Source organism: Paralichthys olivaceus, chromosome 23, assembly GCF_024713975.1.
Source record: "Paralichthys olivaceus isolate ysfri-2021 chromosome 23, ASM2471397v2, whole genome shotgun sequence".
Classification (NCBI taxonomy): domain Eukaryota; kingdom Metazoa; phylum Chordata; class Actinopteri; order Pleuronectiformes; family Paralichthyidae; genus Paralichthys; species Paralichthys olivaceus.
In genome coordinates, this window is record NC_091115.1 from 14,307,383 (window position 1) to 14,321,015 (window position 13,633).

At 42.2% G+C, this 13,633-nt stretch overlaps 1 protein-coding gene across 2 annotated transcripts in view; it reads right to left on the bottom strand.

Moving 5' to 3' along the window:
* The window catches only part of nav3 (neuron navigator 3), a 383,327-nt gene that overhangs the window by 298,898 nt on the left and 70,796 nt on the right, over positions 1 to 13,633 (bottom strand). Inside the window, exon 3 of one of the 2 annotated variants that reach the window (XM_069520097.1) lies at positions 5,927 to 6,003. The gene's annotated coding sequence lies outside the window, so the exon portion shown is untranslated. Of the gene's footprint in view, positions 1 to 2,923; positions 3,285 to 5,926; positions 6,004 to 13,633 lie in introns of those variants that run through there. The other variant, XM_069520098.1, reaches the window with a different exon arrangement.

A 13,633-nucleotide genomic window follows, 5' to 3' on the forward strand; every position in this document is an offset into this window, starting at 1 on the left:
CCTCATGTCCACACATAATAATCTCCAACAGAAGGTAGAGGGACTGAATAAAAAACTGAAACTTGAAGAAAGGATGAGGGGTGAAATAGACAAGATCGAAGCAGAGAAATCATAAGATGGACTGAATAAAATTACAATTTACAATGCGGATTTAAAAACTTCAAAATGTGCAACCTTGGCTCAACAAAAATGACTTTTTAACTCTTCTCTAAAAGTGTTTTTCATTATTTTTTGTAGTATGTGACTGCTGCTGATTGTCAGATAGCAAAAATCCTTGATATGCACACACCTAGTTTTGATATAAATGATTTTATTATTGTTATTATAGCATAATGTATCCTGTTTTTCTCTGTAAGGCCAAGTGAAGACACTTGAGGATTCCTACATTATTTTCCAGCACAGAAGGAGTCAAGGAAGAGAAAAAGCAATGATGGCTAAAAATAAGAAGCCTGGGAACATCAAACAATTATTTTTCCACAGTGCTGTTATGTAATATGAAGAAGTTGGATTAGAGACAGAAGATTTGATAAGATAAGCATATTAGGTTTGTGAATTTATGTGGAACCAAATATGAAATGAAACTGGATGGAGGACCACAGCCCTTGTGGGCCACAGGGCTCCAGCTACATCTGGTCCGACCAGCTGTTGACCAATATCCACCTATATGATCTCAACACACGGCTAAACAGAGTAGGTTGTATTGTATGTTAAGAGGAAATGGTCAACAATAGATATTCACCTAATGTTGCTCCAACCCCAATACTCTGCTCTCTGCTGATGCTGACGTGCATCAGCTCCTGTATCCATCGCTGTACTTTTTGTGGTTGCCATGGTCACAGCACGCAGCCAAAACGGTAAGATGAAAAAGTTGAACCATCATAAACAGAGCGCAACGGACCACAGTCACGCACACTCCCCAGAGCAGCGGCCGCCCTCCCTTACCTCGTCACTGCCGTCAGCTGCAACCAGTCGCTGTCTGAAAGCACCTTTACTGTGATTTGTGAGCAGCAGCACACCTCCGACATGCTGTGAAGGTAAAAACACCTTCCTTTACTGCACGGGAAGACAGTTCCACGGTGCATGAAGCATGAAGTCAGATCTGACGTGCTCGGTGCATTGGAATGATGACGCTCACAGCTTTGTAAAACGGGAAACTCTCAAGGTGCCATGACGTGATAGGTGCTCTACCACCAGTGAGTCAGTTCGCATGTTTATTGACGGCTGATCACTGGCTGTGCAGGCTTTTGTAGCCTTATCATTTTTAACAGTTGTGCAAACCCAAGGTGAGTTCGATGCTGATTCATGAATTTCAATGAAAAAATGTGACAGGGAAACATTCCAGTATAGTATGAGAATAACACTAGGACTCTGTTTACCCGAGGTGCATTGAGCTGCTCACTCTCAATTATCTGATCAGTGTCCAAACAGATATTATGAACAGTCAGTGAAGTAAAGAGACTGAGGATGAATAAACAACGTGAAAGGTGCAATGCAAAAACTGTTACAGACATTTTTTTTTTTTTTAGACTAGATGCAACATATGAGTGCTTCTCCCTTTAGAGCCGAATGAGACACAGGAGGCAACATGCATTTTGGGAAATGTAGTTTGTTTGTTAGTGCCTGTAAAAAAGTTATTTAATGTGGCGTTTCAGACAATGGCTGACAATCTAATCAATCTAGGAATCTTAGGTCCTAATGGGTTAAAAAAGCAGATTTAACATTGCTGATTGATTTACCGTCATTACATCTGTATCACAGTTGGAGGTTCTGCTTTGTTGAAACAGTCAATATGAAGAAAGTTTATATTTTTCTTTCCCTTTGCTGCTAAAGGTTTTGACAGTATTGACAAGTGTCATGCTGAGCCATGCACTGACCTCTTACAATATTAGTACAGAAATAAAAAAGTCAGCCAGTGGACGATACACCCTTCATCTGCATTTTGAACCATGAGCTAATACACGTATTGCAAAACCTGCTTGATCATTTCGGTCCCTGACTTGCATGAAGAATCTAAACACTGAAAGGAACCGCAGAATGCCCTCTAGTCACTTTACCCATAATCCTCTGTGAAGGGAGAGGTGAGGAGTGGTCGTCAAGTAGAAGCAAGAGAGGACCCTTCAAGTCCCCAGTATTCCATTAGCCAGTCTGTGATGTACTGCTCTACCACCTAAAGTCACACACACACACACACACACACACACACACACACACACACACAGATGGGAGAGCAGTTTCCCAGTCTCCTCCTGACACCCTCCCCCATCCCAATGCCTCTCATCTTCATCCTTCTCCTCCTCCTTCACACACCTCACACCCTCCGTCAGTCATCATCCATCACTCAAGATCACCACAGATGGGCCTGTGAATAACACACACACACACACACACGCAGCAGCTCTCAGCTTAACTTTCTCACTAATACACACACACACCCTCTTATTTTCACAAACGCGCGCTCAAACTACCCCACAAACTCTTTCGTGTGAGGCTTTAAGCAGCTCAAAAACAAAAAACCTCCACCGCTGAGTGAAAACCCAATTAAAGCTCAATTAGCAACATCGGATCTACCTGAGAGACGGTGCCTTGCACTCACGCTAGGCAAAACAAAGCGACATATGGGACCGGGGCGGTGGTGGTGGGAGATTTGTGGAAGAAAATTCACCACGCACTCAGGGTCTGTTAAGGCTGCAGCTAATTTCCCCGTGTTTCTGATCAATGCAGAGCAAGAGCAGCACTAACGAGCCTCGCTCCTTCCAGAGGAACACAGACGTGGCGTGTTGTATCAGTCAAATTAAAAGAAAATGGGTAAAGTTTAAAACTCCCAAAAAGTTGGGAACATCAATCGTGCGGTTTCTTTCCGTGCTAATCAACAAGTTAGTCGCCAAGGAGCCGAGCAGTAGTAGAAATCAAACGCATGGCTCACCTTTAAATCTCCAGCCTGGAAGTAGATTAAAGGTGGATTCCACTCAAAACTGATATTCCACTCAGGATCCAGCTCATGATCTTGAGAATGTGACCCACCTAACATCCAGCAACAAATCCAAACCTGCCTGCAAGCGGGGAGGAAAGAAATCCAACTACACCTTTCGTCCTGGATGCCAACTCTTTCCTCCTGTAGCCTGAGGAAAGCCTCCTGCTGCGTCTCTCCCTGTGTGTGTGTGAGGGAGTAGTAGTAGTAGTAGTAGAATGAGGTGGGGTGGATTGTGGGAGTAGGAGGGGAGGGATGCTGGTGGCTCACATCATGAGAGAAGCGGTAATCTCCGCATCGGCATCCACTCAGCAAGGGAATCGAGCCACCAGAGAAGAAGAGGCTGAGGAAGAAAAAGAGGAGGAGGAGGCGAGAGGCATGAAGGCAGGCAGCGGTGAATGAGAGGAGGATGCAAGCTCCCTCCCCTTCACACAGTCTCTCCCTCTCTCTCTCTCTCTCTCTCTCTCTCTGGCGTGCACACACTCATGCACACACTCCAACCCCCCGCCCTGCCACAGATTGCATTGCACTGATGAAATTTTAATGGTTCTTTTAGGAAGAATAATGAACATGGTAGTCTCTGGAGTTGAGGTGGTGGTTGTGTGTGTGCATGTGTGTGTGTGTGTGTGTGGGGTGGGCTTCTACACTACACGCACCTATACAAAGGCATGTAACAAACATGTGTGCATGTGTGTATACACACGGCGTACAAGTGTGTTTTTCTCTCAATCTTGTTCTCTGTTTTACACACATTCACCGGCAGCATACTCCCACTCACACACCGCCATCCTGCACAGATTCACTCACACACTCCCCGTTTCTTCATTTGCACAGAAACACACATTATGCAGGCTCACACTCAAAAACATCAAACACTGCTACTGACAGACACACACAAACACACACAGTCACACACTCTCCTCCAGTCACACAGGGATGGTGGAGTGGGGGAGCAGACAGAGAGATCCAACCCATCCTTAAAATGCTCTCTCTCTCAGTGTGCACACATATACACACACACACACTCACAAGCACACACCCAAATGAAGTGGAACAAAGAGCGCAGAGGCAGCATGTGGAGGCACCAGTACACCATGATGGGAGGAGAGGAGTAAAGAGAGCCAGAAAACGCACAACCTTCAAAGTACCTTCAGTCGAAAGTAGAGTCAAGTTTATAAGAATAAAATCATAAAATATAAAATCTATAAAAGTAGAATTAAAAAATCACTAAACACCAGCACCATGCACAAAAACACACACACACTTAAGCAGGAGAATTAAATCAAGCAAACATGAATGAAGTTATATGTCCTGTTAGTGTCCTGACCATAACAATGGTCACAAACTATAAACACAATTCTACTGCTTTACATAAACCAATGAAAGATCTGTTTCCTCTGTTTAAAACTTATTGAAACACAATATACAACCTAGCTTTGACCATTTTATACCCATACTCATCTGCCAATATTTTCTCTATTAATTATTATTTGTTTAATCTTTGAAATGCCAGAAAATTGTCAAATATATCTTTCCATTTTTAACGACAGCAAACAAAGAGAAGCAGCTCATATTTCTAGAGGACTTCAGAGTCTAAAGATTTCATTTATTAATCCCTTGTAAATTATTTTTTGATTAATCTTATTGCTCTTCGACTAATCAGCTTCATATTAACTGAGTTATTGTTTCAGCTCTAATCAAGACTCAACCACGATGGGTCAGGTAACAGAATCCAATCTTGTATTTATCATTGTAAGTGTATTGCTCTCTGTTCAAAACAAGTTTAAATTGCTTTCTGCTGTTCAACTGTGCACTGTGTTAGTTTTTAATCAACTTCAGTTTGCCTTTCTCAAGAACCGTAAACCAACTTTCCCCTTCTCCTTATCTCAGCATACAGTCGGTACAGCTCAGCCTCTAAAGCTGCATCCCACCTGTGGTGCTGTCCTGACCTGAGATAAAGCTCGAACTGACTGCTGAGATTGAGTGTGAAATAAGACCAGATAATATATCTACCAAATTTAATATTGCATTTGAATGCACCAAATATATAACAGTTTTTCCTGTGTGTTTCTTAAAAGCCACCAACTCTCGTCACATTCTGATTCAAATGTTGCAGAATCCTTCCTGGTGCACAGAAGTGTGAGTGGCATCATTGTTCTACAGCTGAGCCCCACCCAGCCCCGCTCAAACAGCACAGCACCTCACAAGCGCAGACAGAATCTTTTGTGTAAAATAATTCCAACTTTAAAAGAACATACTGTCAGACCAGACAACCAAAGGTACATACATTGTGATCTTTCAAATTACATAAGAATCCTTCCACCTTCACTGAACCTTAGGCTACAGCCATAATACTATGTTTTATTTTATCTCCACAATCTATGTTCACACAAGTTCTTTGGCTCCATGTGAGTTTTAATCCACCGTCCATACAAACATGCCTGAAAACGCACACCACGTGACCACTCAAGTACACTGGGCATGTATGTGCCAGTGTAAACAAGAAGGCATAGGTGTTCTGCAGGGCATGGGACTTGACGTAGATTGCTCGCTTGTGTCCTACGAATGTAAAAAGTTGCATCATTGTGAAATGTAGAATTTAACCGTATAACAGCTGTTAGCAGGCAACAGGGTCAACAACTGAATGCTGATTATCCATGTAGTGTTCTACACTGGTACTCAACGCTGATGACGGTTGTTTTCTTCCAGAAGGGGGTCATGTGATGGGAAGACGAATCGGCTCGGGCTACGTCGAGACCTTAAAGAACAGCAGGCAGTTGTGGGTGTCTATATCATTGTTTCCAAACATATCAGTTTCTGTCCATCCACACTAACACGCTGCCCCAAAGTTTTCTAACTAAATCGGGACCAGTTGCATTTCCAAACTTCTCAATTTTAGAGGTTTTAGAACTGTGAGACCATGAGGACAGATAGTGAGTAAAAGAGGATTGAACCTACGTCAGACCCAGGATTCTTCTTGCTCCTTAAACCACAGATCAGCATTCATCACATCAGACAGCAGTGCTAAATAAACCCTGTGAAGACAGAAGAGATTTGTTACAAGCTTGAAGTAGCTCTAACACACAAACATGATGATCATCTCACTCAGTTCATTTCTTTCCTCGAATGTTTTTTTTTTTTTTTTGCCAACTCTTGGCTCGAATTCTGTCAATCTGGATAGAATTAAAAACTGAGCGGACACTAGGAGACGGGGGTTTTCGTTCCCTAATTCAGCTTAAATGTCTTATACTGCAGATCCTGCAACTGTCATGTTCAGCCACAGTCACCTTCATGCCGACTGCTACCCCCCGCTGCTTAAAGAAAATCCCACCAGAACTGTAACACGGTGTGACCGAAAGTCTACTGGATGCATCAGGACATTAAAGCGACTTTGAGCACAAAAGCAGCTTCCTGGAGAAGCAATAAACTCTGAGTCAACTCTTGTTGGCTGTGGAAATTGTTCTCATCCCTCATGTTGCCCACCAAGGTGCTTTATCCCACCTCTGTGCAGGTCCCCAAAAACCAGTAGCAAACAAAAGGAGAATCATAATTTAAATATCTACTTCTATAGCCCATTTCATTCCACAGTGATTCTCAAGAAACCGCCGCGGAATTAACACTCAATGTCACGGATACAAGGCAATGCCACTTTAAAGTTTCCTTTACTGGAATAACAAAACACTTGAGAATCCAGGGGGAAAACAAGCCAATGGAGTCTGTTTGAGGTGTGTCAGTAATGATGGGAATGCCACGGAGACGCCGCTTGAAAGGCACTTAACAGTCAAGCAGGGGTTTGAGGGGAGTAGTCGTGATGTGTGACATGTGAGTCATCCTCTATCCTGGGATGGAAAAACAACAACTTACAAGGTTAAAGCTGTCTGGAGACGCCGTTGCAAGATTTACGATATTTGAAAAAGAGGCGGCACCGGTGCAATCTTAGAAACAACGGGGCACATTAAGGGGTGGAGGCATGTTAAGCAGAGGTTTGATGGGAACATTCGTGATGTACTGTCTGACAGACAAGCGCTAGTGCTCCTCCGGAGACACAAAAGCAGTGGCTTAGTGAGGTGAAGGCTGTCTGGAGAGAGGAATATGTGTCACATCCAGGTTCGATGCTGATCGTAAACAACAGGTAATACTCTCGCAGGAGGATCCTTCGCACGAATGTCAAATCGAGGGTTGAATTCGTAAACTATCTCGTCACATAATAAGGAAAGAACAATGAGTACAATTTTGTTGAAAATTGGGTGAAAACAATTTGCTGCCGACAGCGCAACAAAATTAAATGTGGACTGTGATAAATGAACTCTATCAGAAATGTTACTTTCAGAGCATACTGAAATAAAAACCTACCTTGAAGGTAAGACACAGATCTATAAGGTAGTGGAATGTTTGGAAAATTAGGGTGAACTAGCGCTGTGTCTGTTCTAATCACGCCTGTTTGGAATGGGGCTGATCAAGCTTACTTTCTGAAACTGCCAACGTGACCTGCAGTAAAGATTCAGTCCATATAACCCTGAAGTTGCCCAATGGCTGCTGCACAAAGAGCTGCTCACCTGTTAATTCAAAGTTTGGTGAAGCTGGTTGCCATCGTTGGAAACAACAACATAAAAAGATGCTGTCGTGAACTGAGTTCAAGTAGCTACAGAGCGCTGGTCACCTGTTTATTTAAAGTTTGTTAATATTGAACGTATAATCCGTCTCTTGAACCCTTCAAACTACACAAGCCAATAAGATGAACGGGATATAGGAGCCACAGACGGACAGAAATAGATTTCTGGAAGTGGATAGATACAAACTGTAGTTCATGAGTTTTAAAATTCAGAAAACAAATGTATAGTTCTTAAAAAAGGTGACAGGGTTTGTTTGGTACGACTAAAAAATAAGCCAAATCCAATTAACAGGTTGTTGCTGGAAGTGACCTTTTCCTTCATAATCAACTTTATTGGCCCGCGCCTGGCTTCCAGGTTCAGTGGATATGATGAAGAGTTGCCAAATTGAGAGCATTCAGGCGTGACCTCGGGTGTGTGCTCAGAGATAAGGGTTTCCATAACTAAGAGAAATATGTGGGACACTTCCTGCAGGGCTATTAATGACATTAGCAGCACAGCACTTCTTCCTCATTCCACCTCTGTCTGTGGACTCCCAGGTGCAGTTTGGTTTTACTCCTCCACGTTTATGAGGGATCGTAATGGGTGGGTGCAGCTCAAAACAAACTGGGGGCCAATTAAATGTAAAGGCTTCCTGGGCATGCCGCCAATAAGAAGGCCAACAACTCGTTTTATATACAGCCCTCAGAGGAGGAACACTGGATATTATTTCCTGGATGCAAAAAAAGGCTAATTTCCTTGGAAGTTTTAGTTCACCACATTTTAATTTATTTGCGAGTGGGGTCGGCGATATGGAAAAAATACGCTTTGATGGTATTTCTTGTTTTTATATTGTGATATTGATGTGTATTATAGTGGAGTAAATGTACTAGAAAACCAATTTAAAAACTTTTAATGGATAAAGAGGTGGCTGTTAGCGGCTTATACCGCCAATTGAATACAGACACACCGTGTTACATTATACTGACACAAAAATCTTTGCAGCATTACCCAGAATGGCAAAAATATTCAATCTATGTATAAATGGTATGGCATTATCTAGTGACCCCTTATATATATATTTTTTTTTATGTATGATATTTAATGATATAGATTATCATATTGCTCATTCATAATCTGCAATCTGATATCAAAAAAATTAAATTGAAGAAAAATGAAAAAAGCATTTTTGAGGTGTAGACTCAATAAAATTAGATTTACCCTCCTCTCCTGCCCCTCGGCTCTCTCACACACACCTATGTCAGACATGGTCTTAGCACCGGCCACCTGTACTGGTGGCTCAGGCGGCACAGGACGTCTGTGGTCTTGGCTGTCAGGAAATTCTCATAGGTAGAGAGTCTAGATCACTAATAACGAGATCACAAAATTTGGGGGTGAAGTTACACTTTAACCTTGTTTACAGCAGAAAGAGGAACAAAATCTAAAAACAGTTTAACAACTTGGTTTGTAAACTGCACATTTGTACAGGAATCTTTATCGTAGTAATTATGTGCTATATATGCCGAGCTTGAATGCCCCATATAGTCATGGCATAAAACTAGATGCATCATAACACCAGGCAATTTAACGCAGCACTCTAGATTAACAGGGTACAGTATACAGCCTGGAAAACAACAGGTGCTGGTATCTTCACAGCCTCCCATTAACACTCATCTGGGTGGAAAAAGGGACACATTTCATCCTCCAACAATCTCCAGGTTAATGACGGATTCAGATTTCACCAATCCAACAGATGCCAGGCAACAATGAATGCGTGTGTATTTGTGTCATTTAGTATTCAAAACTCGATCCCTACACACACCGCAGGCTTGTCGCGGGGATCTCTCAGGAGGACGGGAAGACTGAAACTAGAGCAACTTGAGAGATGACAACAGAATCCTTTGAAATTCGTCTTTTATCCATTCAATGTGACACAAAATCACATCCATGATTTCATTCATAGCACGGTCTTCTTCTTTTAAAGAAAACACTCACACTCACTCACTTGTTTATTTGTCTAAGTTCTCAGCGCTTGATCCGCAATGATACACACCAGACAACAAGTATTCCCTCAGTAACTGGAGGTGCTCTTTCTTCATCAGACTCATTATGACAGTACAGAACGGCCTCTTGGGAGTTGTTTCTGTGGAGCAGAGGGACACCGAGAAATTCATCACACTCTGGTGTTGTCCATTTATCCTTTTTGAATGAGAACATGGCCGGGACATGACTTACCTCTGGTGTTGTTAATTAACCACCATCAACATGCTACTCTGAGGTCCCAGCTGTTTCTGGGCGAGTATGAACATCCAGCAAAGCTCTCTGGGGGATGTGGAGCCGAGAGTGACAGCTTGTCCCCCACATCCTGATTGGCCGAGTGGATTTCCTCTGTGCCACTGTGGCAACTCATGGTTCCTACGCTACATTTTGATCTTCATCTTTTATTGTCCTCTGTTTATTTGTGTACCAGGGGTAAGTATTTCCCCCATGCACCCCTACAGTCCAACATTCTGAGATATGAATATCCAAGAGACGTTTCCAACAAATGGGAATGTTGAAATACATTTTCCATACTGTTGCATATCACTTTCCAGATCTGCCGTCACGTAGACAGGCTGCAGACGGGAGGAATGGCGAGATGACCGAGTGCATTAATAATCACATCATGTACAGATTTCATGATGAGGGCCAGGCACCCTAATAATGGGCAGGCATGAGCAGCAATCTGGGAGAGAGAGGCTGACGACACCCCACCCCAACACCCCCGCCCTTCATCACCCCTCCCTTCCTCTCTGTTGTATTGTTACATCTCATTTTCTCCCGATCCATTTTAGTGACACTAGTGAGCATAAGCTCAGGTTGAGGTCAGGGCCGAGTGATGGAATTAGCGTCTTGAGGACGATGGATTGCTCCTCTGACTGTCAACAGTGCTGGGGGCGGAGGGTTGGTTTACAGGTTATTGATTCACATAAAAGGGGGACCTATTAAATAAATCAAGAATGTTGACATTGTTTAAATGGTAATACTAGAATATACATGCTTCCAGGTCAGTCCATCACTTTTCCCAAATAAAATATCTCAACATTAATTCGACAAAATAATGTGTACATATGTTCATGGTCTTGAGACGATGAAGCCTTGTTATTTTGATGATCCACATTTCATCTAGTTTCCTGTAAAATATCTGAAAATCTAAAAGATGAATTAGAACAAATGTGTTGCAGACATTCCTGGATCCCACATGATCCTAACGACTTGTCTTTCCTCAATCGCAAGTTGGACATTTGTGGTTTTGAGTGACATGTCTCGACAAATATTGGGTGGATTGTCATGAAAATTAGGTTAGAGTATTAAGTAAAGAATGAAAGTGTGTTAATTAAAAGTGAAGTTGATCATTTTTAAAAAAGGTGCATCCTTTAAGTTTAAAATGAAAAGCGGACTCCCCTTTTTTTCTCTGCACTCAACTCTGGAGAAGAATGCGATGTCTTGGAGAAGCGTAGTTAATATTGAGCAGAGCGATTACAACGTGCAAACACTGCTTCAGACCAATGCTTGTGTTTGTCGTCTGCTGGTGTAATTTGGTGCTAAACAGTAATGATCTAACAGAACTGGCTGCAGATCGCACAAGAACAAAAAACACATGTTTAGTAGTGGAGACTTCAGCTGAAATGAATGAGAAACAGAGGAATCTAAGCAGCAAATTTGTTCAGACTATATCTCCTTATAAGCACCAAAGCTTAAATGCTTTACCTGACTATGCGTTATGTGAAATCTAACCATTTGGACCACTATGCAACATCTAACTCAATACGTTTGAGAAAATCAAGGTTGAGTTTAATGTTAAATCCTGTTCATGCTACATATATTTTAACATCTAGAGAAAATGCATAAAACAGAGCCCTTAATGCACATTTACACATGTGCCTGGCAGCTAAGTGACTGCATTGAGGCTGTTGGCAGATGCGGTGTGAGCTGCTAGGCGACGGTGCTGGAATGCCTTTTGTATCCCTCTGTGTTGAAGATACAATGTTACACCGCAAGATAAAATATATTAAACTGGATTACATTTTAGCCAACGCAGTTTATTTTCTTACAGTGAGCACAGCTCCGCTACGCATCAATGAAAGCAGCGAGGAGTGCAAGAATCGAGAGCATTGTGTGCTGACAATATGGGCAAAGATCGGATTAAAGACTAAAGAATAGGGATAAGCCGGAGAAAGACTGTTAAGGAATGGGATTAAAAAAAGCAGCTTTCAATGAGGAAAAGGGGATGATTTGCCTTCTCTTATTCTGTTTCAACACAGTGGTTTAATTGCTCGAGATATGGGATGGAGAGGTGTGACTCATGGGGGAGGGGGGATGCTCAGTAGCTGTGAGGAGCACAAGTACATTTTAAATGGTTGATTGGCAACCTGCTACACAGGAAGACTAATTCCCAGTGAGACCCTCATCCCTATACCTTCCCTTTCCAAAGACCCTAATGCCACCATTATGCATGTAGAACGTTGGCAAGTATCCCTGAACATAAACACACACACACACACACACACATTAGATAAATTGTCTCCCCTGGTGAGCAATTGTTCTGTAGAATGCAAGGTTAACATGATGCAACACTGAGGCAGTCGGAATCATGGTATTTGTATTAATTCCTTCAGTGGTGGTGTGAAACATTAGCAAAGATGTTAAATTATGAGCCAGATTATACACTCCCTTCAGTTAATGAAGAGGAAAATGGGAAACTGCCTGTGCGTTAAAGAGATCGTTTTTACAGTTAACTGGTAATGAGAGCTGTGTTGGGTTTACATACCAGGGTTACTTTGTGGAATGCATCAGACTGTAATAGAGGGGAAAGAAACAGGCAATTTCCTATAAGACCAAATTGAGTCATGTATCTGAATACGTCTGTGATGACAGGGCGGAATGAAGCTGCTACCTAATTAGCCTGCTGTTGGAACATTGAATAAACTCAGAAATGACAAAATGTAGACAAAAATCTAATCACACGCGACCTATCATAGGCATAATGTGGAGGGGGCCGTTTTCTTGTTCTCCCCCCAGAGTCACGGAGAAACAACAATAAATAAGACAAGCTAATAAAAGCAACATCAAGAGGATTAGTGCTATTATGAATAATTGAAGACGCAGCTTAAATACCTTCTGGAGGAGGGGGGATGTTACTGGCCCCTCTCTCTGAGACATTCAGGCTCATGTGACTCTCCTGCAGAGCAAACAGCACCATTAAAGCTTAATTCACCGCCTCAGTGTATTTGCAAAGTCAACAAGATGTAAAAGCCCCCAGGAACCGATCTTGACCTCTGGCCTCAACTTACATTCATTTAGGTATAAAACTGTTGATATTATTCGTAGATTGTTTGGCTGTTTTATTTATCTAGGTAGAAAACTATCATCGAATTCAGTGGCAACAGGGATCGTTGACAAGCAAAGCAGCAAGCAAACTTTTCACCCATCTTGGTTCTTGGTCATGAAATACCATGAAAATGCAGACTTGCGCCCTGTCCAGACTGATGCAGATTTTTTGGGGAAACAAACTTTTTCCTTTGTGTTTGGGCCTCTCATTAAAAACTCCACATTAGTGTAGACATCAATTCAACGATCAAATACAATAAAAACAATGTATGATAAATGTTCAGTATTTGGCATGAACAGAAAACAACCATTCCTAATATGTATAGGTAATGTTCTGTGTTGACAGAACCCCCCCCCCACCTTCTAAAACCACTCAACCTATAGGGTATTTCCTGTCAGATGATGTTGAATGTCTGTGTGATGCAAGGTTGCCGTAGCTGCAAAATGAGCTTCTTCAAAGTAATCAATCACCCTGCCGGAGGCTCACTGTGCTACAATAACCAGCTTACGGAATCTCTTTGTTATCACAATTACACTGAGAGCTTACACACGGAGGTAGCTACTGTTGTAATCCTAGTATTTACCCTATACGCTACAAGTCTTACTTCACACAAGCATAAAAGTGTGTAACCCAACACATGGATTTGTCAGTACAGCTTGCCTCGAAGCAACAGTGAGCATTAACTGCTAAGTCACATAAAAAGCA